At 38.4% G+C, this 25,703-nt stretch overlaps 1 protein-coding gene across 5 annotated transcripts in view; it reads right to left on the bottom strand.

Moving 5' to 3' along the window:
- The window catches only part of LOC105079746 (myomegalin-like), a 90,688-nt gene that overhangs the window by 5,382 nt on the left and 59,603 nt on the right, over positions 1–25,703 (bottom strand). For 4 of the 5 annotated variants that reach the window (XM_074370216.1, XM_074370215.1, XM_074370217.1 and 1 more), the window contains one exon: positions 1–25,703. This exon is cut by the window's left edge and continues 5,382 nt beyond it. The gene's annotated coding sequence lies outside the window, so the exon portion shown is untranslated. The other variant, XR_012509181.1, reaches the window with a different exon arrangement.

Below are 25,703 nucleotides of genomic sequence, written 5' to 3'. Positions count from 1 at the left end.
TTTTTCTTTTTTTTTAAAGAAACAAGGAAAGTTTGTATTTCAATATGGCTCCTTCCTGTCCACAAGTGATAAAGGAATAATAGAGCAAAGAGAGTAAACAAATAGTACAGCAAAGAGAGGATGGTGGTGGTTCAATCTGTGATTTGCCCTGGGTTTTAATCAGCTTTGACTTTGGGGCCCAAAACATTTTATCCCTATGTTAGATAAGTGTTTTCAATTTATTTGGATTAAACTTGTTCCTCAGAAAATGGATTATTCTATTGTGCAAGCAGGAGAGTTATGTGGAATTTATGACTCCAGTGACTCAACGTGAAGATGAAAGTTAATGGAACAATTTCTAATAGACGAGTCTGTGGAATTGAAGCTGAGGTGAGCTGAACTGACTCTAGGTTAGAAGAATGCTCTATAGGTGTTTCAAACATAGGGAATGAATGACTCACTGGTATTCAAGACTGCTGTGTGGGCTCTCCCTTATTTTACAACATAAATTGGCTCTGGGCGCCCAGTAAAAGGGCTATGGGACATGTTCTCAGAATTTCTGCCATTAGTCATGTGTAAATTGCTTGTTAATTTCAACTCTTTCTTCTAGCAATCTAGACCAATACCTAGTGTGGGCTTCCACACTCTCTCCCTGTGTGTGTGTGTGTGTGTGTGTGTGTGTGTGTGTGTGTTTATTTATCTTTTTTTTTCCTGAACTCTTTTCTGTTTGAGAATAAGTTGTAGACATGATGCCCTTTTCCCCTAAGCACTTCAGTGTGTATTTCCTAAAAACAAGGACAATCTCTTTCATAACTTCTGTCCAAATATGAAAATTAAGAAGTCAATACTGATTGAATAATATTATCTAATCTATAGACCTCTTTCAAATTTTGCTCAGTTGTTCCAATAATATCCAGTATAGTAAAAGAAAATTCCAGATCATACACCGCATTCAGTTGTCAAGTATCTTTAGTCCCCTTTAATCTGGAAGAAATTTTCCATACTTTGTCTTTCACGACCTTGACATATCTGAAGAGTTACGGGCCAGCTGTTTTGTAGAGTGTTCCTCAACTTGATTGTCTGATGTTTCCTCATGATTAGCTTCAGGTTATGCATTCTAAGCAGAAATACCACAGAAGTGATGTTGTGATCTTCTCAGTACATAATATTAGGAGTTGATTTGTTCCATTCCTATTGAAGTTACTGTTAATGACGCGGTTAAGGTAGTACCTATCATGTTTCTCCACTTTAAAATTACTGCTTTTCCCTTTATAGGGAAGTATCCTGTAGGGAGATACTTTGAGACTACATAAACATCTTGCTCCTCATCAAACTTTACCCACTAATTTTAGCATCCATTGATGATTCTTGCCCGAGTCAGTTATTACTATGATCATTGCCAAATAGTGATTTTTATAACTCTATCATTCTTTCTATATTTTTTAGTTGGCATTCTACTGCAGGAAAAAAAAAATTTCTCTTCTCCATGATTTGTTTAGCAATTTATTTATACCATTATGACTCATAGCTTCTTATTTTGTTCAATGGGTTATAATCTGTTTTTGACACTATTTATTATGATGCTCAAATTGTCCCTGATTTGGATAGTGGGAGTCCCTTCAAACTGTCTTTTTGACATGTCTTTAAGATTTTTTGAAATTCCTAATTTTATGACACAAGATATTCCAGGCTTTTCTTGTATTTTCCTAGCACTGGCCCTGAAATCAGCCACTTAACCTAAGAATTCCTGGTTCCTTTAGAGGAGAATAATATTTAGAAAAGTTTAGTTCCTAGGTGTGTGCTAATTTGTCTTGGTGTGTCACTGCTTGTAGGTTCTCTCAGAGGACAGGTTCAGGCGTGCGCACTCTCTCTCTCTTTCACACACACACACATACACACACACACACCAGTATGCTCATTTGATATTTCCAATTCTAATCCAGCGTTGCAGGTTTCATTTTAGCCTTCCCCCTTTCCATATTACAGCTCCCTTCTCTAGCCATGAGAAATTCATGGCATCAGTCTTAATGCCTACCATGCCTACCCACTCTACACACAGTTTCTGATGCACTTTAGTGCAACTTCCTGCTGAAGCCAACCTGCCCACACACGCTGATCATAAGCCCCAAAGCACCTGAAGCCACTGATGTCTGTGCCACAATGCCAATGCTCCCTGAGGTGTAATCCTGCCTCTGCTTCTTTTGGAGACATGATATTGGCCAATTCAGCCTGTTACAATAGAAATTCCAACTCGCAAAAGCACTCTTCACTCCCAGTTTGCTCCACACAGTGACACAGCCAATCTGGAAGGGCTGCTTTAAGGTCCTGATGGCTCACAGAGATTTTATGGAAACTACTCTTTTGGGTTTTACATACCCTTTATTTTAACTCTTTCCCTAGGATTCAAACATGAATCTGGTCTGTGCCAAGAATTACTCCTCTCTCCCAACCCTGTCTGGTGGTCCTGTCTTCCTTCCTGTTTCTTAATCCTTCACATACATGGAACCTTGTCAGCCAGGTCCTCCAAACATGTCTAAAAATCAGAATGTGTCCACTTAAATTCTCAAAACACCTCATCACATTTGTTATTCTCTTAAATTGCTTGCATCTGTAGTTTAATTCAGAAACTCTCTGGAAGATAGAAGACTATACTGCAGAAGCAGCACAGAAATAAAAGGACTGTAATCCCATCCCAAGGATCTCATCCAAGTAAAAGAGCTCCCTCATAATTCTCCTGGCTGGTGGAGACAGAAGGGAACCTGGAGAGCTTTCAGTCTGAAGGCTGCCCTGAGCCATATTTAATCACAATGACACTATTGTCCGGCACTGCGTTTTGGTCACCATCATCATGATGTGGACGTTAAGCTGTTTTTCCAAAGGTGCTAATAGACACTGAATTATCATTCCTTGATTGCTTCTAGGCCTCTGAGGGAGGACTGGCCAGGTTAGCAAAGGGGAGTCTGTGGTTATGAGACTGAGGGATATTAGCTAATTTGTGCATAGGATAACCCCAAGAGTTAACAACCTTGATGTCATTAATATTCCCCATCTATTGAGTTAACTAGTCATAGACTGGTTTCATTTAAACATTTTATTACTTAATGGGTATTCAGTAATATGCAATTACTTTACTTGAGATAAAATCTACTGATTACATGAAAAATGTACATGCAAGGCAGATAATTCTGTTTTTGGTTTGTTTTTTTTTTAATTTTTTAATGGAAATACTGGGGATTGAACCCAGGACCTCCTATATGCTAAGCATGCACTCTACCACTGAGCTATACCCTCCCCTTAAGGCAGATAATTCTGAATTAAAGCCAGACTATATTGATTTAATATATTTCAGTATTACAGACATTAACAAGAGGCTCTTTACTGTGGATACTGAAATTGTTTCCTATACTGAAATGTAAGCTTCCTGAGGGCAGGGAACTTTGTTTTGCTTATTAAACTAAATTATTAAACTAAATCCTGACTGGGGGAAAATGGGAATGGCATGCCCCTTCTAAAGATAGTAGAAATCATTTAACGACAATAGCAAAGCACCATGCAGATCAGACATGTCTGTGGGATGAATTCACCTTACAGGCATTTTAAGAGCTTTAGTTTAGGTTTTACATTGTTTCTGTTTTTTAATATTTGCCCTTAAAGGTGTGCCTGTGTGTGTGCGTCTGTGTTCCAGCAGCTACTGGCTGGACAATTTTAAGAATAAAGAGGCATATTTGCTACTCACAGCTGTGAAGAGGCTTAAACAGGAATGACATTTAGAGGGCCCACATACCCACCTGGACTATTCTGTGAGAGCTATCTGAAGCATTTGGGGGTTTTGGACTGAATAACTCAGACTCAGAGAAGGAGCTACTGGGAGCAGTAAAAGAAAGCTCCTGGGATGAGACCAACTCTGTGGGTAATGGGTAGAGCCTCCCAAAGTAGGTGGTCAGCCACACAACAGAGACTAGGAAATGGCAGGGTTCTCAGACCTGAGGGTACGGTAGAAGATTATAGGCTGGGTTGGCTACACGGCAATCATCTGGGAAAGATGCAATATCTTGTTAGCTTTCCTGGGACTATCAGAGACGGTATTTAGCAGGACTACCACTGATACCCTAAAGCTAGGATGTTCAAAAAATATATAATGACCAATGAGTATCACTTGTCTCATTTTGTTCTCCAACCCCTGACTTTCTCTTACGGTGGTGGGGTCAGGGCACTTAACTATGCTGGCCTCCCTTCTGTAGTCTTTTGTGGGTTCACTAGGCTGAAACCAGTGTTGCATGAGATATTTGAGACTGGAATAGGGATTTCACTCTTGAGAGCGTATTTGGAGGTTCTAGCAGGGGAGGGCAGCTGCTCGTACACCCCTGACTGAAGAACTGTCCTCCTCTATCAGGGAAGGTTGTCCTCTTCGACTGAGCGTGCAGCTTCGGGTTAGGGGGACATACATGAAGCAGTGAGGGGGGAAGGGGTCACCTGCTTAGCCAGCCAGATCAGCTGAAACAACACTAGCAGTCAATGGGGTGATGGATGTCACAGCCAGATTGCCCAGGACTTCACTCTTGAGGCAGCAAGTCTATGTGGCCATGAATCTAAGTTTCTGATTAATTAGATTAAATGGAAGTCTTGATGGGACCTCCATGAAGGTAGTTTAAATAGAGTTCCTACCTATCAAATACATTCTGTGTTGGGCCAACATCATTGATTTCGAGTTCAGTTTAAAAACTTTTTTTTCTTCCTACACTGTGATTTCCTTAAGTTACTCCAACCAATCATTAAGTTTCATTGACCTACACTACCTTGTGTAGGGGAAGTGTGGCGAATAAAGGGACGAAAGTGTAAAGAGAAATGCACCCTGCCTCACTTTTACTCTTACACTGCACCCATCTCAGGGAACAGCATCCTACAAGAGAGCTGGGTCCAGTGGGGACCTGGGAAGTACGTGCTCTTTCCAACCAGGAGCAGGAGAACTCAGAGGGACATAAACCATAGCCCTCTGCTTCTTGCTCCACTGACAGTGGAGCAAGGAGAGGGTCAGGATGATTCTAACTGTAATTGTGATAATCCCTGTTCTTTGGTGGGTGTTAAAATCACAGAGGGAATATGACTTGTTATTACCTTGGTAGGATGTCATAAGGGGGTGAAAGATGACTATTTGTTCTTCAACAGCCTTCTCTCAGCCTAAAACAGCTTTGCAACATTACTGTTAACAGAGCTTATGAGACTTTAGCTAAGCTAATCATAGTTTACACACTGAAAATTTTCTAAACTTCATGGTATAAGGAGTAAAGGACTTCTGAGATAAAATGTGTAAAATCTGAACTATCCTAGGTATTTTAGGACATGTGGTTGCCACAACTAGAACACAGAAGCAAACTCCTGGACATGTAATTACCCTCATACTCTTGAAACAGTAATAAATTTTGGCCTCTCCTAACTTAGAGGCTCATTAATGAAGGGTTAGGTCCATTTTTCTATCTCTTAATGATTAAAAAGTAAGGTTTAAATCAGAGGACGGCTTAGACTGACTATTTTTTTCAGTTGAGTGGTTTTTCTAGGCAGTTTGACAGGGATAAGGGAGCGGGAAACTTCCTTCTACTTTTTTTCTTTTGCTATTTAATCATTAAAAAAAAAATGATTCAGGGGGTTATTTACTAAGTGAATATCAACCTTGCTGAAGTTTGTTCCCAGTTTTCCCTAGACCTACATAAATGCCCAACTGCTGAACATAGTATCTTTTAATTGACTCTCCTATTATTAAAGATCAACTTGCAAAATATTCTAAGAGGTGGACCAAGCTGTATCCATATTGTCCTATGAAGGAGGCTAGCAAAGGTGAACTAGGACCCTCCGGTTTAAGAGTGAAGGCCATATTCCACTCCCAAATGTTTCTATTGTTTCAGCCTAGTGAACTTTTACCCACAAAAGTCTTTCTTTGAACAGTCTGATCAAAAACAAGGTCTTAAAAAAAATTTTTTTTTGGATTGTTTACTTACAGCTAAACCTTTAGACAGGAGGCCAACACTCAGTGGTCAGTTTCAAACAGGTTAACTTTGGACTGGAGAGATTGTTTTTTTTAAAAAACTCTGTGTCTTTCAAACAGACACATGAATGATGTCAGTATGCTTGAATTTATCTGCTCTCCTGAAGCATTTCTTCTCTCCCAGGGAACACCTCAGGGCAGTACTGTGGGTTTAAGAGACAAACTTTAACTGGTAATCTTTGTCCAGTACTAAAGTGAGGATGGCAGTTGATTAGTGGTGACACACAGGTTTGGGTTGGAATGGTTAGATCTGCGGGTGGGAGGAGGCAAGAAGAGGGGAGAGAAAGTCAGCACAGCCATGTTACATGTGCCTCTATGTCCTTTATACACATAGAGCCTTCTCCTTGTGACTGTGGCCTGCATGTTTATACACTGCTTTTTCAGTATAGGGTCAAGATAAAGTCATAAAGGAAAAAGTAATTACCAATAGAACAGGAAAGTGGAGTCAGCAACAATAGAAATGCTTTGTGATGATGAAATATTTGCTACTTCTGTAAAACTGGCGAATTGCTTTCTAGAACACATGTTTTTCAACCAAAGAAGGCATTTCCTATTGTAATTCTCCACTTTCTTTACTGGGCTTGACACTGAGTAAGTTTTAGCTATTAAGAAAGATCAAATCTTTTCTTAAGTAACAAAGATTTGCCCTTGTTAAGGATGTTCCAAAAAAATGCCATAGATTTCTCAGGTTAAGTCCAAAAAGAGGAGTTTCGAGTAGGTTTAGGAATATGTATACAGTCTTCCAAATGTGTTCCTTCATAGGAGATGACGCTTTTCGGAAAGGTGGGTTTTGCTGTGTTTGTTAAGCCATCAAAGACAGTTTAACCCATAGTCAAATACATTAGCTTTGGCCTGGTTCAATGCCCGGTCTACCACTTGTCAGCTGTTTGACTTTGGGCAAATATATCAACGCTTAGTGCCTGGCATCTAATGAGAGCTATAAAAATAAAAGTAACTCCTATTTATTCAGCATCACTTTTGTTAGGTACTGCCTGAAGTGCTGAACATGCTGTCTTATTTTTTTTGTAAACATCCATGAAGTGGACACTTGTGTTATCCCCAAATCACAGGTGAGAAAAATTGAAATAGAAAGATTATGCAATTTGCTTAAGTTAAAAATGGAAGAAAGGATATATACCAAGTCTATCTGACTCCAGACCAGGGTCACAAAAACAATTCTATCCTGCCAGTCCCTGAACAGAGACAAAACCCTCACTAGGTCTGATAACTTTAGGAGTCTGAGTAGGAAGGATACTGACCACCAACCAGTCAGGGAGTTTCCAGGCCCCAAAGGGTCCTCCATGGCATGGTCTTATTTTGGTGATCCACCAGGGTGAGGTTCTGGTCCTCAGTCCTATATGCTTAGAAACCCAACCACTAACACATAGATTGTGAATTCATCTTCAGACTCAAGCTCCCAGAAACTGGTATGCAAAATCAGAATACCAGTTTATTCATAACAAAAATCATGAATAGAAATATAACAGCCAAGGGTTAAAATATTCATGCCCTGTGACCAGCCCCTGAGAATCAGATTGTAAGCCAGACTGCTTGCAGAGCATGGAATCAGAAATCAGCGAGTCTGTTTTATGTATGAATGTTTATTAGAACCAAACTCATCCAACTCCAAAGCAGCAATTTACTTGCCTCTAGAACTGAGCCAGTGAAACGTCTCACCTAAAAACACTTGGATAAACACCACCAGCATTTGCCTCTTAGATCCTCTTTCTTCCTAAGATTTGAGGGATGACCAATTCTTTCCCGAATTTAGGCTAATTTTTATTTTCAGCTTACAGCACAATTGTTTTTTTCTATTAAGATTTTGAACAACTGAACTTTGACCCATTATGCATTGATCTGAAGGTTTAAATTTAAAAGGACAACTTCCAAAAGTTCCAGCTTGGTGGGGAAACTGAGGTTCCTCTCACTGAGCTCCCAAAGTACTGACAGTGGCAGTAAGAGACAAGACCCCTCTGGTAGAAGCTGCTTTCTTTCTGAAGGTTTTGCTAGGTGGCTCTCAGCTTCAGAAATAGAGGCTCTTGCTCTCTGTTTTCACCCATCTACTGAAAACTAAAAGGTAATAAACACTGTGTTCTGTGGCTACTGGGGAGGTAGATTTCTTGGAGGAAGATTAGCTGGCTCTGCAGACTCCCTGGCTGTGCCAGCTTTGGGGGAGTCGGGTGCACACAATGTTAAGTGATTTTTGCCTTGGCTCTCTGCTGTAGGTCCAGGCAGCTACAGCAACAGTTCCTACACTCACGCAGAGTTTCCAGAATGCCTGGGAGTCTCCTGCTGATAACAACAAGGAATGCTTGGAACTAGGGAAGAGAAGGCTGGGAGCCGTATCAGCTAGAACAGCCATGACTGAAAGGAGGAGGAGCTGCCCCCACAACCTTTGGCCCCAAGGTAACTGCAGAGCTCAAGGTCAAGGAATAGATGCCTCCACACCTGCACGTGCTACGTGGCAGCCATGCACAGGAGATCACAGGGAAAGGATACTGTGGACAAACTCCTCTCCTCCCGCAGGCGAGGGGTTTACACATCTTCAGGGTACAAGGGAAAGGAAGAGGGTCCTGCCAGAGCAATACTTTCCCAGCACTATTGGGCTGCCACACTGGGAAGGCACAAGAACTGAATCCCCTGACTTTGGAGGCCTCCCATTCCCAGTTCCATTCTGCAGGATGGAAAGAGTCTCAGGTAGACCCAGAGCTCCTGGTGCATAAACACAGGACCCTGCATAGACTTGATAGTATCTACAGCCTTGCCCTGGAGAGACCTCTAGATGCTGGGCGAAGGGTAGGGTAGAGCAGGGAAGTCAAACTCCAGCTACTGATTCTCTTCACTGAAGGCCAGCCAGGGGACTAGACTGTTAAGTCCACCCACTCAAAATATGATCTACCATACCCCACCTTGCCCCAGCATTCATACATTAAAATGAAGCTCCCATCAGTGTGCAGGGGTTAACTGAGTGAACACGCGACCCCTTTATGACTCCAGATTCTTGCAAGAAGTTTGTTTTCCGAACATTCCTCTCTGTGCACTCCCCTCTTGTCTTAATTGGCCCTGCCCACTGAGGTATATTCCAGATCTTTCTCCTGTATCTTTGACTTGGCTCAAGCCTCCAATCCCTCCACCGTGGAGACTAAAAGCAGAGAGATGGCCAAAATAGGCAGTCAGGGAAGAGCACAGGCATTCCTATTGCATCTGCTCAGTCTCTCAGCAATCCTCATGTCAGGAATGGCTCATGTTTACAGGCTGGGGCCAGAGCGAGAGTGTCCCCTTCCTCACTCCCTGTGTGAGACACAGAGCAAGGTCTCTCAAGAGGCTTGTCTGCTGAGTGATGAAAGTCATAGATACTGCTGTTGAATGCGGGTGTTCTCCAGAGGCTCCTCCCTGGATGTTAAGTCCTCAGAGCTGTTCCCTGGGTCTGTTTGAGGCAGGGTCTGGATGACTGTGCTTCCACCATGACTTCTTGCCTTTTCTCTTGTTGTTGTCAGCCGTTCAGGTTGCCACGGTTAACTCCTATTATTTTTGTTGTTGTTGTTATGTTTAACACTTAGAGAGCTGGCACACAGAGTTGAAAGACTTCCACCTAGCCAGAAGTAGCAACAAGCAACTACTTTGGCCAAGCCTGCTTGACTAATTGATTCAAAAACATTTGTTGAGCACTGGTATGTGCAACGTGGATGTGCAATTGATGACGTGGAGGGAAACAAAGATGAATAAGAAAACAGATTCCCTCCTCGAGGAGGTGACATTCTGATGGAGGCATAAGTGCACATATACATCACTGAAATATAAGCTGCGGACAGGAAGGCAGGTCACAGTTACATTCTCCCCACCTGGAAATGTTGAGGGAGAGCATTTTCATCTACCAGGCCACCAGGCAGATGCCCGCTTATCCCCTGGGGTAGTCTGATTATGTTTTTGCCTAAGAAGCCAACACCAAGGTTAATAAAATCAATTGTAACAAGTTAAGCACCGTTAATACTCCGTAATGCCCTATGTGCATGTAACAGGAGCTCAATGTGTTATCACTTTCGTTTAAATGAATCTCTTTTAAATTAATGAAATGGGTTGGCCTCCATTCACTTCCTTTTTATGAAAGAGAAATAGAAAAATAGAAGTGAGAAATAGAAGCGGAATATCCCTTCCCTGTTCCTCAGGGCAACGAACAAGAGAACAAACAGGGTTCAGTACCAGGAATAAAGTTGACTCATACTCTTAGGCTTTCTCTCCTTTTAGAACACATTGACTGAAGACTTGGAATGGGATAACATTCATCCTCATAGGGAAACAGATGAAGGCGCCAAGGGAGAACATGCAAGGAGGGAGCAGGGAAAATGAGGTGAAGAAAAAGGAGGCAGTGGCCACTGCACTGCTTCTGACAGTCTCTTCATCTCAGGAGAAAAGGTTGTTCCGGGAAAACGAAATTCTAGGCAGAATGAGGAGGATGAGTTGAAATCATTTATATTCCAGAGCAACATCCTAGGGGAAGAAGGTTAAGTTTTGTGACAACTTGAATAAATACATCTTTGTGGCCTGGTACCAGCCCAAGGTCCGCAGGTCCAGAAAACTTAAAAACAAAATCAACAAGAGGATAGGCTCTAATGGACAGAATGAGTAGTGAAGAGAGGAGGTAGACGTTTCCCAAGGCAGGATCCTCAATGGGTGCCATTGAGTAACCTCAGGTCGAGAGGTGAGAACCCAAAATCCAGGAGACATGGAAAGTCCATGGAAGATGTGTACAGGACAAAGACATTGTATCTTTTCCACAAGTGTACCTCAAAATTGTGACATGAAGGACAACAGGACATGGGCAGCTCCTACACTGGGATCTTGGCTTTCTAGATAAAGGAGGTAGAAATGATGTCTCATCCTCCAGTAAATTAATTTTTTCTGTATCAGTGTCTTTGCTATCCCTTCTACTATTTATAACTGTCAGTTGTCTTTACCCTATTTAAATACTCATGCTTTTTAAAAAAATATAAACTATAAACTTCTCGAGGGCAGTGATCACATATTTGTAGCTTTGATTGCAACTAGTTCAGTGCCTGTTCTTATTAGGTCATTTCTTAAGAAATGTTGTTGAATTTGATGTTATAGGAGAATTGGACTTCAAGGGTCAACAGCTGCAAGCGCTGGCAATCCATAGGTCTGGCCAAGAATTTCCATGAGGCAAGGCAACATTTGGCAATTACAAAGGCATTCCAGTGAAGTGAAGAGGAGTGTCAGATTTTGCAATAGTTCTGCAAAGAAGACAGATCTTCGGGAGTGGCTGGGTTCTCAGAAAATTATATGCCAAATGGCAAAGAGTAATCTGGGTTCTTACCTTTACAGAGATCGTGCAAGATATAATCTCTGCCAGATTCAAATAGGAAAAGGTGACATTAACAAGTTTTCTTAGCACTATAAAGCATTATGCTAAGTATTGAACATGTAGAATATTTTTAAAAGATGCTATTACTGCTCTCAAGCTTAAAATCTTAACGCAAAGTCAATGTGTATGTATATAAACTAATCAGAGAACAATAATTTATACCGAGTTATAAGTTAAGCATTAAAACACTGCTGTTGGAGAAGGTATCCTAAAGATGGTGGCCTTGATATGGGTCTTCAAGACACCCAATTTTTGTGGATCTTTGCTCCTCTAGGCTTTACAAAGTTCTCCTGCAGACATTTGAAATATAATAAAGTTTATTGCTTTAAACCCCACCCCACTCCACCTCACCCTACCTATTAATATTTCAAGATAGCATTTCATATACCTGGTGTCATAACATGCTTAGATCTTAACCTCATAACGCTCAAGCCTTTGAGCTTGAATCTATAACCCTAATTTGTAGTTTAAACTTCACTCCCAATTCATGGACTCAAATTCCTCCTGCTAGAAGAACATGAGGACCCTACGTCACTAGTTCGAAGATTCAGTCTCTCAGGTAATCAAGCCTTAAGGGGGTTCCTACCTTATACTTCTATTCCCCAGAACTAGATTTCTTGCTGGTAACTTCTCCTCCCATAAGTAGAGTTGCAGCCCCCAAAACTATAGTCTTGTCACTGGGGGCCTCTGGTTTCCATGGTTTTTTGGATGCCAACTTTCTTCACACCTGAATCTGTTCATGTTGTCTAAAGCTTGCTTAGATTAACAAACACCCTGAATCTTGGATTCATTTTGGACTTTCACCATAAGTAAAACTTTCTGCAAGGTCCTTGGGGGCTAGTGTTGGCATAAAAGTCACAGAGAAGGCAGGAGCCCAAGGGTCTCTTATTTCAAATGTTTCTGGCTACAAGGCAAAAGCAAGAAAGAGGCTGCAGCTCTGTAACAGGCTCATAGTCATCAACTTGTTTGTGATCCAAACAGTAGCACAGGTGATTTCTGCTTTAAGGCATGAGGCAACGAAAGAGGCATTTCAGGAAAAAAAAAACCAAACAAAAAATTAATGTGGCATTAAATGGATTAGATAGCAAGGTGATCAAGATACTATATATGCCTTAGCATTTACATCAGATCAGATGAGATAATACAAGCAAAGTACGTAACACAGTTCCTAGCACTCAACAAATGCTAGTTCTTTTCCCTCTGCATATAGATTTTACACTTAAAGTGCTTTTGCCTACATCAAATCCTTAAATCTTCTGAATTAGGTATTTCCCCAAAGAATAGTGACTTGATCCCCAAAGTAGCACATCTGAAAAACCACAGGACTGAGAGTCAGACTCAGGTCTTCAGATGCCAAAGCCAGAGGTCTTCAGATAGTCTTTCCCCTACACCCCAGACCCTTCTTATTGCATTTACGATTGTGAAGGCTTGGATTAGAGTGCTAACAAAGGGATGGGGATCAAAGAATGATGTGAGCTCCTGGGTAGCTGAACTTGTTGGCGCCTTATTATTATACATCCTTATTTATAAACAAACAAACAATAACAATACTTCATCTCTTCCAAGATACCTCTCTTTTCAAATTTTAACATCTCTAAAATTGAAACAATTGATGGTATTTTCCAATTGTTTTCATTGCTCAACAGTTTCAGTGTAGTTGTTATTGTCTGCTCATCCGCAAACTTTGTTGTTACTCCCAATGGTATGACTAGATAGCTGAAACCCATGGACATTTTAGTCAAAAAACCATTTAAACACCGTTTATGCAAGAAATATGAATCCTAGTTGTTGCCTGAAAACCTTCCCTTGACACCTTCCAGTAAGATCAAGAAAGCACCAGCATCAAAACTTGCAGAATGGATGTTGGAATCTGGGAAGAAAATCTCAGGAAAAAAACGGAACAGTGCTGCTTAAGGAATGCTGCATTGCCAGTGCTCTTGATGGTACAGAGGGCGACACTGTATAGAAAAATAGAGACATCAATGACTCAGTTGAAAAGTAACTCAGAAGACAGACTCTGACGTAAAGACTCTGCGGTAACTGAATGATTTCCCTTTTATTAATGCACAAGTGTGATATATGATAAAAACCAATGTTTAGATAAACCTAAATAAGACCTTTAATAAGGGCTGAGTGAAAAGAAAGCATTTACCATTGATTAACTAGTAGCATTATTTTCTTTCTAAGCAGTATATAAAATAATGGTATGCCCTACAATTGGGGATGTCTTAGATTCAATGAGAATGGTCTCTTTCTATTTGTATAATTGCTTTACAGTTCATACAGTTAACTCATTTTGGTCATCATAATAACCTTGTGACTATTAGGAGCAAAATATTAGCATCAATTTTTATCTATGGGAAAAATAAGGCAGATTAAATAACCACCTCAGCCAGCCATAGATTCAGGATAAGGACTCCTCTGAACACAGTCCTCTAGAATAAACCTAAATCCTTTTTTCCTCTAAAATTTCAAAGCTTGTATCAATCTTAGTGCTACTGTTAAAAAAAAAAAAAAAAGAAAGAAAAGAAAGGAGCAGATCTGGTAAGAATGAATATAGCCGTTCAGGATGAGTATTGAAAATGCCTCCCTTTTTGGCAAGGAGAGTGATTGTCAGGGCTTTAGCAACAATAAGTCATTGTTACAAACAGCCTAGTACTGTGTACTAGCACATAAAACGTATTAAATAAATAATAGGAGCTGTATTACTCCGAGTTGTTCATGCTGGCTGTCCCAGCAGTCAAACCCTGAATTCTTAATGACTTAAGCAACAAAGACACGTGACTCACACATGTCATATATCCAGCACAGGCTGGTGCGCAGCGAAGGCTGTGGAGCTCCACCCTACACCTTCGCTCCAGTAACCAAGATGACCTGGGATCTATCATCTTGCAGCTGTATCACGTGGAACGTGTAACTTCTGAGGTCGCTGTGAGGGGGAAAAAGGGTTAGGAGAGGCGCATCGGCTTATAACTTCCTCAGCCTGCAAGTGATCCAAGACTTCCTTCAGGCCATTAGCCAGAGCAATGACCCCAACCTAACTGAAGGAAGGCTGGGAAAAGCAGAGGAGCAAAGGAATGTTTGGCGACTACTGTCCATACTACAACAGTCCGATAATCATTTCCTTGAGGGCAAGAATCTGTTTTATTTATGCATATTCCCAAATGTCTAGAATAGTGTCTGGTTTATAGAGTTCACTAATGATTAGTGAGTTAATAAATCAGTGACAACTAATAAATGGCATATGAAACTGGTTTTCCTCACTTCAACTATGAATCTATTCTGAAAAGTCTCTAGATAGAAGTAGATACTCACGTTCGGGTTAATATATCAGAAACACCTAGAGTCAACAAGAAGGCATTCTGGTCAGAATTAATTTGAAGTTGGCAAGCTCATTCTCAAGTGTAATTAGACCACACGAAGTCTTTTCAGCAGGAGCTTAATGATTCTTTAAAGTGACTAAAATATGAAGAAACACGGCACTCAATTCTAAAAGCCAGTTTGGATTCTTGGTTTCACTTTAAAAGGAATACAGACTGCAATCTTCCTAGACATGATTGCATAGGGAGTTGGAAATAAATTGCCATGATGATAAGATAGTAGATTGTGGTGATATAAAAAGGCAAACAGTAGCCCGGCATGGGGAACCCAATAAGTAGCAGCCCTTTTGACTCCAATTCAACACCTGTTCTTAATATTACCTGCATGATCAGGAAGACACACAGGGTGCACCATTGATTTTCACAAAGGAATCTCAGAGTAATTATAAGGTGTAATTCATCATTCATTCAACAAATGTTTATTAAGCACCAAATGTGTGCAAAGTACAATGTTTAGTGGAGATTCAGGTGCAAAAAACAGACAGGATTTCTACCCTAATGGAACTTATAAACTAAAAGGGAAGACACTGAGCAACTATTATCATAAACATGACATAGGGTGCAAAAAGGGAAGTACCAGGTGCTATGGAGTGATGAACTGGGAGACTTCCTGGTTTTGAGCAGTAAGAAAGTAGGATCAGGGAAGCTCCCTCAAGAAACTGAGGTTTCAACTTAAATCCAAAGGATAAAGAGGATTTGGCAATGGGAGAGGGAAGAGTGAGGGAAAGAGAATTCCAGATGGAGGGAATACCTGGTCTTCACAGCCCCACTGTGAAATCACGCAGGATTATATGCTTTATCGTATAGCTGGAGAAGGGGTAGAAGAATAAATTGATTTAAACGATGTTCAAAGGACATCATTTAACAAATAGCTTAATTAGGACCATAGGCCACATTCCTTACCTTTCAGGGCAGGGGACACAATTGTCTCTCTAAGGTAGACTCTCTTTCCTGACTCAAAACAGTAGCTGAGCCAGTCATTCATTTATAACCCACCAGGCACATCAACCAGCCACAGACTAGACTGATTTAACAGATACAAATTTACAGTCTGTTTCACGGCACGCAGGATGAGAACTAAAGAGCCCTAAAAGGCTTTCATGCAGGAAGAGGGTGGGGTGTAGTGGCAGAGGGGGAGGCTTCACTGGTGAGAGCCAAGCGCTAAAAGCAGCTGCTTGTGACTTTTCCGTCATCAGTCCTCCCTCCTCCATTGTGCATGAGACACACATCAGATGTTCTGGTTTATGATTTCAGCTTCAGAGAACATACGCTTTGAGATCTAAGCTCATGTATCTCTTCCTGGCATGGTGCCTGTTCATTAACTGGGCTCTAAAGTCCATCTGAGAGTGATAATTAAATGCTGAGAATACTGGGACCCTTTTCTCCCACTTTCAAGGAGGTCTGAAGTCTTGTGGAGTGGTTAAGTCTCAGGCCTGGGTGCCTACTTGCTGTACTTGCTAGAAAATGACAAAGCACAGGCTACCAAAAAGATTCTGTCCAGATGCCAGAACCATGTCAGAACACAAGGTCACATACAGCTGCTGCCTTCCCCCATTTGTATCAGCCAGAGTGCAATCTATTATCTTTCCTTTGGAAGACACAGTAGAGACTAACTCGTGGAGGTCCCAGTTAAGTGCCACTTTACCTGTTAGGTAGACCAGACATAGGGAGGGCCAAGTCTTTACCTTTTCATACTGTGTGTACCTCCCCAGGTAAATTAAAGCAGAAAAATCTATTATTTATAAGAGAAATAACAGAGGAAAGCCCTTACAGGCTTTTGCTTCTTTGATTCAAGAGCACAGATCCTGATTTGATTGAGATGTCAGCAAGTGATATATGTTTGCATACCAACAAACAATCTCCAAAAAGGTTAAAGCTCCTGATATTCTGATCATTTAAAAATATACTAGAGATTTTCATTAAGCATTCGTGTTGAAAACTGTTACTTTTTTCCAAAAAATGCTGGGTCATATAACCACTCAGATTACCTCCCCCAAATTATCTCATGCAACAATGAAAACCATTGTAAAATAAACATCAAAAGGTTTTCTTTATAAAGAACAAAATTACAGCAATGATAACAATAATCTGTTCTAATCTAAATGACAGCAGTCTCTGAGCACCAAGGCTGCCTGCTTTATTACCAGGTAGCCACATTTAAGTGAGTTTTGTGTCAGAAATCTTTTCATAACCAGATATTAGACCCAATTTGAGGTGACCTGAATGATGGGTTCGCTTTGAAAAGAGCATGTTAAAGTTAGTAGTGAGGTTATATCAGGTCTTCTTAGTCCACATTATTACTTCTTATAATCAGCCTGAAGCCTTGAGGAAGGTAGCTAGGGAAAAAGGGAGGATGTAAGAAAGAAATGTTTAAATCAGCACCATGAAGTTGTATTTATATGTTTTATTTCAAATGGGCTATTCTGAAGATAAGTACAGTGTGAGTATTTGGCGTGGGCAGGGGGGAAATGCCAATTCAAAAATAGGAAGAAAAGCTACATTACTATATTATTTAACATATGGTAAAATCCTAAAATTTTTCCATCTCTTTTCTCAGACTTAAAAGAACACAGTTGCCAACTACTACATTATACATAAGTGGGAAAGAAGAAAGATGATATAAAGGTTCTAGGAATTAGAAAATCCAATTATTGTTTGGATTCTAAACACTATGTAGCCTTGGATAAGTTTGGACTTTATTTTTCCATCTATAAAATGAAGGGAGTTGGAGTAATCATTTCTAACCCATCCTCCAGTTTGAATAATCTATGATTTCATCTGACAGGCAAACTCTCCCCTTTGTCATCTCTGTTGTTATATATGGAATGCTTGATCTTTTCCAGTTTAAAAAAAAATCACTTACCAGATGCTTAAAATAAAATAGTTCTCTCTCTATAGAATGTCTGCCTTTTTTTTCTTTCAGGTAGTCATGGCACCACTTAAAATTATAAAAAATATCCAAATAAAGATATAAAGAAAATAAATACCACCCTACAGTCCCACCACTGAGGGGCAAACTATCTCAACATTTTGAGTTATAATCTTCTAATATTACTTTTGTGCCTATGCTTTTATGCATATTTAACTTAAAAAATAAAACTATGATGACTTTGTACTTAGTGTTTTGAAACCTACATTCTTTAATATTACATCAGAAATATTCTCCATATTTTTCTAAAGCATGATTGTTTTTCATAGCTCCATGTGTAATCCATCATTTAGAAATAACCACAATTTAATTCACTCATTATTGTTAAATACCTAGGTTATTTATAGTCTTTATAATAAATAACACTGCACTGAACAAACTTGTACAAGAATATCTGATTATTTCCTAAGGATAAATTCTCATAACTAAAATTACTCCCACTAGCAATGTATGAGAGTGCTGGTTTCCAGATACCCTTGAGAAACTGGTTTTATAATTTAAAGAAATCTTTGCCAATATGTCACATGAAAAACTGTTAAGTTCCTGGGCTTTATAATTTAGAGAAACCCTTGTTGATATCCATGTCTGTCTATTATTAAACAATTTTCTGGTTTGTTTTTGTTTTTTTTTTTTTTTTTTGGTCATTTCTATTTCTTTTTTTGGTTAAATGTCTATTCCATTCCTTTGTCTGTTTTCCCACTTGTTCACCACTTTTCTTTTTGAGATTCCTCAAATACCTCATTTTTTTTTTTTGATGGGGTAGATTTTAGAAGGTACCCTGCAGATTCAGGGTGGTTTTTTTTTTTTTTTTCAGTTCTTGTTTTATTTTTTATGTTTTCTTCCAGTTTTACTCTAACACAATTGACATGCAGCACTGTATAAGTTTAAGGTATACAGTATAATGATTTGATTTACGTATATTGTGAAATGATTACCCTAATAAATTTAGTGACCATCCATCATTTCATACAGATACAAAATTAAAGAAATAGGAAAAATCTTTTTCCTTGTGACGAAAACTCAGGATTTACTCTCTTAAATTTCATAAATATAAACACAGCAGTATTAATTACATTAACCGTTTTGTACATTATATATCTAGTACTAATTTATAGTATAATTGGAAGTTTGTACCTTCTGACTACCTTCATCTAATTCCCCCTACCCCCAACTCCCCACCTCTGGTAAGCACAAATCTGATCTCTCTTTTTTTTATGAGTTAGTTTGTTTTTGAAGTATAATTGACCTACAACTCTATGTTAGTTCCTGTTACACCTCATAGTGATTTAAAACTTCTATACACTTCAAACTGATCACCACAATAAATCTAGTTATCATCTGTCACCATACACAGATATTACATTATTATTGACAATATTCCCAATATTCCCCACTCTGTACATTTCATCCCTATGACTCATTTATTTTGCAACTGGAAGTCTATACCTCTTAATTTCTCTCAACTACTTCTCTCCTCCCCCTCAACACTGTCCTCCTCCCTCCCCCACAACCACCTGTTTGTTCTCTGTATTTATGTCTTCATTTCTGTTCTGCTTGTTAATTTGTTTTGTTTTTTAGATTCTACATATAAGTGGAATCATGTAGTACCTGTCTTTCTCTGTCTGGTTTATCTTATTTAGCATAATATCCATGTTGTTGCAAATGGCAAGATTTCATTCTTTTTCATGGCTGGGTAATATTCCATTGTAGATATATCACAAGACTTAGTTGTTTTTGATGATCAAATATCGTCATAATTATGGTCACAGACCAAAACTTCAATTAATGTTTTCTCTTTTGTGGTTTTCCTCTGGCCTAGCTACACATCATTTTATAATTTTGTTTTGCTTTTTAAGTCCCAAGCCTACCAGTAAATCATTTTAGGTGCTCTATTCTGGAGCACCTTTTCCATCAATATTTTAATAATAAAATATTTTGAATAAGATATTAAGACTTCATTAATTTTATGCATTGAAACAATAAATCTTAAAAATTGACAGGTCAATATTGGATAAATTGCAAGAACATTAGCATATTGCAGGTATTTGATTTTTAAGTGTACAACCTACTAGAATATATCAAAATTATGGTGGTAGAACAAAAAATTTACATTCAGATATTTGACAATTTGATTCATCAGATTATGTGGGTGGACTGGCTAGGTACATCTTGGAAGTGGGTGTCTTCATTAGAACTTTCCAAAGAAAAAAACAAAACAAAAAGCTCTCAGTGGTCCTGACAAATGTAGTGTTCTTTAGACCTCTCAGAAAAAAACCAATAAGCTAGAAACACTAAGTGGAAACCCAAAGAACCCCCTTGCTGGACTCTGACTTACTGGCTGAGCAGGTTACTGTTGACAGCTGATCATTCAAAAGAACAACCTGTAACACACCATGCACGTACGGAATCACCAAGCACATTTTCACATAACCTATTGCCCCTTTACCTTTTTCTGAGCCTACATCTATTCCTTTCTGAGCATATACCTATTATTATTCTCTTTCTTCTTTCTTTGTTTTTTGGGTTGCTGTTTCATATGTAGAATTATATTTAGAATTTGTTTTTTAGAAAAGGTAAAAGTTTTCGATAAATTTTTGATTCTGTAACAAACACTGTCTTATTGCCTTTAAGGAAATCATTTCAAGGTCTCTTCTGAAACATTTTTTTAGTTTTTTGGTTTTTTTTTTAATGGAGGTACTGGTGATTGAACCAGGACTCGTGCATGCTAAGTACATGCTCTACGACTGAGCTATAATCCTTGCCCCAAAACATTTTTAAACTAAAATTTTAATATTGAAATGTGCTGGTTATGATATTGAAATTAATCTAATGTACCCAAAGAGCAATAAATCTTACCCGCTAGAAATCATTAAGTGAAAAAAGGAGAGTTACAGAAGAGTATATACAGTATGTTATCATTATATATATATATTTAAAAAATCTATAGATATATATCTACATATACATTGAATATCTCTAGAAGGATAGAAAAGTAACAAAAATGCTACTGGTAATATTAGTTGACTCTGGGGAGGTGAGGTGAATGGCTGGGGAACTGGGGTGTCAGATTTCCTTTTCATTGTATATTCCTTTGTAGCATTAAATTTTTGTCCCATGTACAGGAATTAACAAATATTTAAAAATACTACACGTAGTAGGTATTTAATAAATATGGAGTGAATGAATAAACGGATGAATTAAGTGAAATGAAAGAATGTCTTAAACATGCACTTGGTTTACTAAAGCCTTAGAATCCATATGTATAGCAGCAGTGTTGTTAAAATGAATGTGTCAAAACGGTAGCAAAATTTCTGTAAATGTCTTCAGAAATGGCAGAAGTGTGATTGCAGCTAGAAAAGGTGCTTTGGTTGATAGAGGAACATTTTCATAAATGGTTCTAGGCTAGTGCTTTAAAAATTCCTAAGTAAACAATGCCACATTATCCTCCATCCCCTAAATCTGTGGAAGAATTATTACTCACTGGCAAAACCACCTCTTGTGATCTAGAACATGCACTAACCCTATCATTAAAAAGTCACATTCCAAGCTTGTCTAATGGCAGTTTTATCAAACTTCCTCTCACTGCTAAATAGTTAAACTTCATAATTGCATGAAGCTAAATGGCTTTTTAAGAATAGATATAAAGTCTGAATTGGAGAAAAAAAAAACTATTGTCACTTTGTTAGATTCTAAATTGAACCAATCCATTACCTTTATTACATTATAAGGGATAAGGAACTTTCATATGTATATATTTTTTTATATATACTTGTTGAAGAAGCTGGTCCTGACCAACATTTTTCTGAAAAAATGATGAAAAATATAGCAAGCAAACTTCAAACTAACATTTTTACTGCATCTCTTACTTCAGTGAAGCTAATCAAGGGTTTACACCAAATGCAGTTACTTTAGGCATTGTTTGGTACTCGGTATGCTAAGATAGGGAAGCAACCACCTGTTGTGTACTCAGGTCAAGTCTTGGGGGCAGGCATGGATCTAAAAAGTGACAGTTTATTGGAGTCAAAATAATGAAGAGAAGACATTGGAATTCTAGTTATTCTTGTTGGGTAGGTGAAGGCTGGATTGTGGAATTTACTGCAGTACAAATTTTTAAAGTGTTTTGCCAGAAAAATAAAGACAACCAGATAAAAGTGGTTTTATACTTAAGCAACTCTACACAAAATGCTTATGACAGTGCCTGGCACAGAGGCACTGTATAAGTGTTAGTTGCTATTTACCATCACCATTATTATGCTGTCACCACTTTGAAATAACCAATTTGTATTTGCCATACACGTTGGTCTATATAAAACAATCTGTATGATACCAAGAGAAGAAATAGTCCCTGTTTGTAAGAAGTTTATAGTGATACATTTTGAATGAGAAAAGACAGTTAAATTGTTAAAGAAAAAAATATTTAGTTTCTTTGAGGCAATGTCCTTTGCTAGTTCAGCTGGAGTCCTACATCAAAGGTTGAGAAAAGTTCATAGCGTATTCCTTCCCAAACAAGTTTAAAACAGATCACTGATATTTAAAATAAACAGAAATAAATTACACAGTAGTGATTTACTGCTTTTCAACATGGTGTCATAAAACTTAACTCAACTAAACTCTATAGTTTTTTTTTTGAGTGGGGAGCTAACTAGGTTTAGTTATTTTTTTTTTTTTTTTATGGGAGGTACTGGAAATTGAGCCCAAGACCTTGCACATGCTAAGCATGTGCTCTGTCACTTTGAGCTATACCCTCCTTCCACATATATTTTGAATATAAGTATAAAGATTCCCAGGGAAGTCAGGTTCTTGAGTGAGGACCTAGAGGGTAATTTTTTGTTTTTCCTGATAAGGATAGAACGCCAAGAGGAAGAGGCCGGGAGGAGGAGGAAGGCTGCCTAGGGACCTGGATACATGAGAATGTCTTCAGGCTTCAACTATGCATGCCTCCATTTCTGAACACCTTTATTTTTTGATCCCTTCCAGTCTAAAAAACAAAAGGCGGGGGGCACTAAAAGGAACTATACTACAACTGTAGTGGATAATCGAGAGGCAGAAAATGTTCTTCAGTAATTTAAAAGTATCTTGGAAACTCCTTGAAAAAAAGTAAGCGAAAATCTTTTTGAAGAGGAAATCCCAATTTCTAGTAGAGACTGTCCTAGAAAGGTTAGCTTTCCAAGTTGACAGAAAGTCATACCAAACTCTAACACATAATTTAAATGTTCTTCTAATACATAAATAGAAAATCCTTGGTGCCTTAGGCCTTTTTTTTTAATTAAAAAATTTTTTTTATTGAAGTATAGTTGTTTTACAAGTTTGTATTAGTTTCTGGTGTACAGCATAGAAATTCAGTTTTATATACATATATGTGTATATTTTTCATATTCTTTTTCATTATAGTTTACTACTAGCCACTGAATATAGTTAGTTCCCAGTGCTACATAGTAGGACCTTGTTGTTTATCTATTTGTGCATAGACGTTTGTATCTGCCCATCCCAAACTCCCAATTTATCTCTTCCTCCCTTTTTCCCCTGGTAACTGTCAGTTTCTTTTTCTATGCCTTTGAGTCACTTTCTGTTTTGTAAGTTCATTTGTGTCATTCTTTTAGATTCCACATATAAGTGATATCATATGACATTTTTCTTTCTCTGTCTGACATAGTCCATTTAGTATGATAATCTCTAGGTCCATCCATGTTGCTGTAAATGGCATTATTTCATTTGTTTTTATGGCTGAGTAGTATTCTATTGCATATATATACACCACATTTTCTTTATCCATCCATCTGTTGATGGACATTAGGTTGCTTCCATGTCTTGGCTACTCTAAATAGTGCTGCTATGAACATTGGGGTGCATGTATCTTCTCAATTTAGAGTTTTTGTTTTTTCCAGGTATATGTGCAGGAATGGGATTGCTGGATCATATGGTAACTCTATTTTTAGTTTTTTAAGGAACCTCTGTAGTGTTCTCCGCAGTGGCTGCACCAGCTTACATTCCCACCAACAATGTAGGAGGGTTCCTTTTCTCCACAGCCTCTCCAGCATTTATTATTTGTAGACTTTTTGATAATGACCATTCTGAGCAGTGTGAGATGATACCTCATTGTAGTTTTAACTTGCATTTATTGAATAATTAGTGATGTTGAGTATCTTTTCATGTGTCTGTTGGCCATATGTATATATTCTTTGGAGAAATGTTGATTTAGATCTTCTGCTCATTTTTTGATTGGGTTGTTTGTTTTTTTGATATTGAGCTGTGTGAGCTGCTTATATATTTTGGAAATTAATTCCTTGCAGGTCCTATTGTTTGCAAATATTTTCTCCCATTCCATAGGTTGTCTTTTCATTTTGTTTACAGTTTTCTTTGCTGCACAAAAGCTTTTAAGTTTAGTTAGGTCTCATTTGTTTTCATTTCCCTTACTTTAGATGGATCCAAAAAAATATTGCTGATTTATGTCAAAGAGTGTTCCATCTATATTTTCCTCTAGGGCAGTCTTACTTTATATTTTCCTTAGATGTTTTAAATCTACTTTAAAATATATCCTTTCCCTTCCTCTCCCCAGCTTTCTCTCCTCATGTGAAAACAAATGAGAAAATTTGCTTTGCTGACCAAAGGAAAAGCTTTCTATATGGAAAATGTGTAAGTGAGATCACAAAGTGTTTATATGGCTATTGGAACTCTTAAGATAATTTCCAAATTCTATGACTTTTGCATTCTTAAAATTAGAAAACACATTAGGAGTTTGAAATGCCTGAATTTTAAGGTACAAAGACTGAATCCATTTTTGTCTGAGGTCCTTAAAATTTCAGGAGATCCACCAACAGCCTAGAAGAGCTCTTCCCTTGGAATGGCAAGGTTTACAAATATGCAATGTTTCAAAGACAGAGAGATCAATCTAGAGGAGGTAAGGCAAGATACGGAATTTAATTATCAAGCCAGTGAAAGCATTTCCAAAATAATCGTATGCTCCCTGGAAGGAAACAGCAAATGAAACATATTATATTTAATCTGGATTTGGAGGTAGCTTTCCTAAGCAATTTATTAAAGTGTAAGCAATAATTATGTAGAAAGAACTTGGTTTAGTAAATACGATAATTTTGAAACATTAATTCACGTTAATGGGGAATCTAAATTGGATTACAAAGAGGTGTGAATTATATAGCAGAATTATTACAACTACTCCCTTGTTACTTTATTTGCTTCTCTTTCTTCTCCATGTTATTCTGTATACAGCTCACCTGGTACATGGAGAAAGTGCTTTCCATGAAGAAGTAGCATGTACAAAGGCTGAAGGATCAGGGTTGGGACTATGAAACAGCCTTTTATTTCCTGCCTCTCATCCTCTTCATCCCCATCCCTCCCTATGACCTTAGAATTTTCGATAAATAAATGAAAATAGGAGCACAGGCTATGAGTTAAGTAGACCTAGGTTTAAACCTCGGCCTTATGGTACCTATAAAGCTAAAAATTACCTACTTTAAAACTAAGCATAAGAATAGCTTAGTAACATATCTGTAAGTTTGAGGGAAATGGGATGGGATTTCCCTGGATTCTCGGTAAAATGTCTTTGTTAAGGAGTATGGTTGCAGCAACAAGGAACTTTCCCAGTAAGTCCTGGAGTCCATACCTCTCTCATTCCATTGGATTCTGTGAGTGGGGTTGGTGGTCAACATAGCCTGAATTATGTATTCCCATTTTATGTCTGAAGCATATTGGGGCTGTGTTAAATGCATAATGTGGTCTGACCTGGGTTGGTCAATGGAATGACTAGTGAACCAGAGGGTATACACATGAAGTTGGAAGACTCTCAAATTAACGTTTCATTGGAAACAGAAGCAAAAACCCCATTATTTAACTTGTTTTGGCCTGATGGAACATGAAAGCCATACCTAGTCTTCTACGTAGAGGTCTACCTTGATGTGTGTTGCCCATTTGCAATTTATGGCTTGGTGCCTCTTGTTGGCATGTAACTTCTCAAGATTCTGGTTCCTTCTGATGCGG

Source organism: Camelus bactrianus, chromosome 9, assembly GCF_048773025.1.
Source record: "Camelus bactrianus isolate YW-2024 breed Bactrian camel chromosome 9, ASM4877302v1, whole genome shotgun sequence".
NCBI lineage: Eukaryota > Metazoa > Chordata > Mammalia > Artiodactyla > Camelidae > Camelus > Camelus bactrianus.
This window is presented reverse-complemented; position numbering and strand designations above follow the sequence as displayed.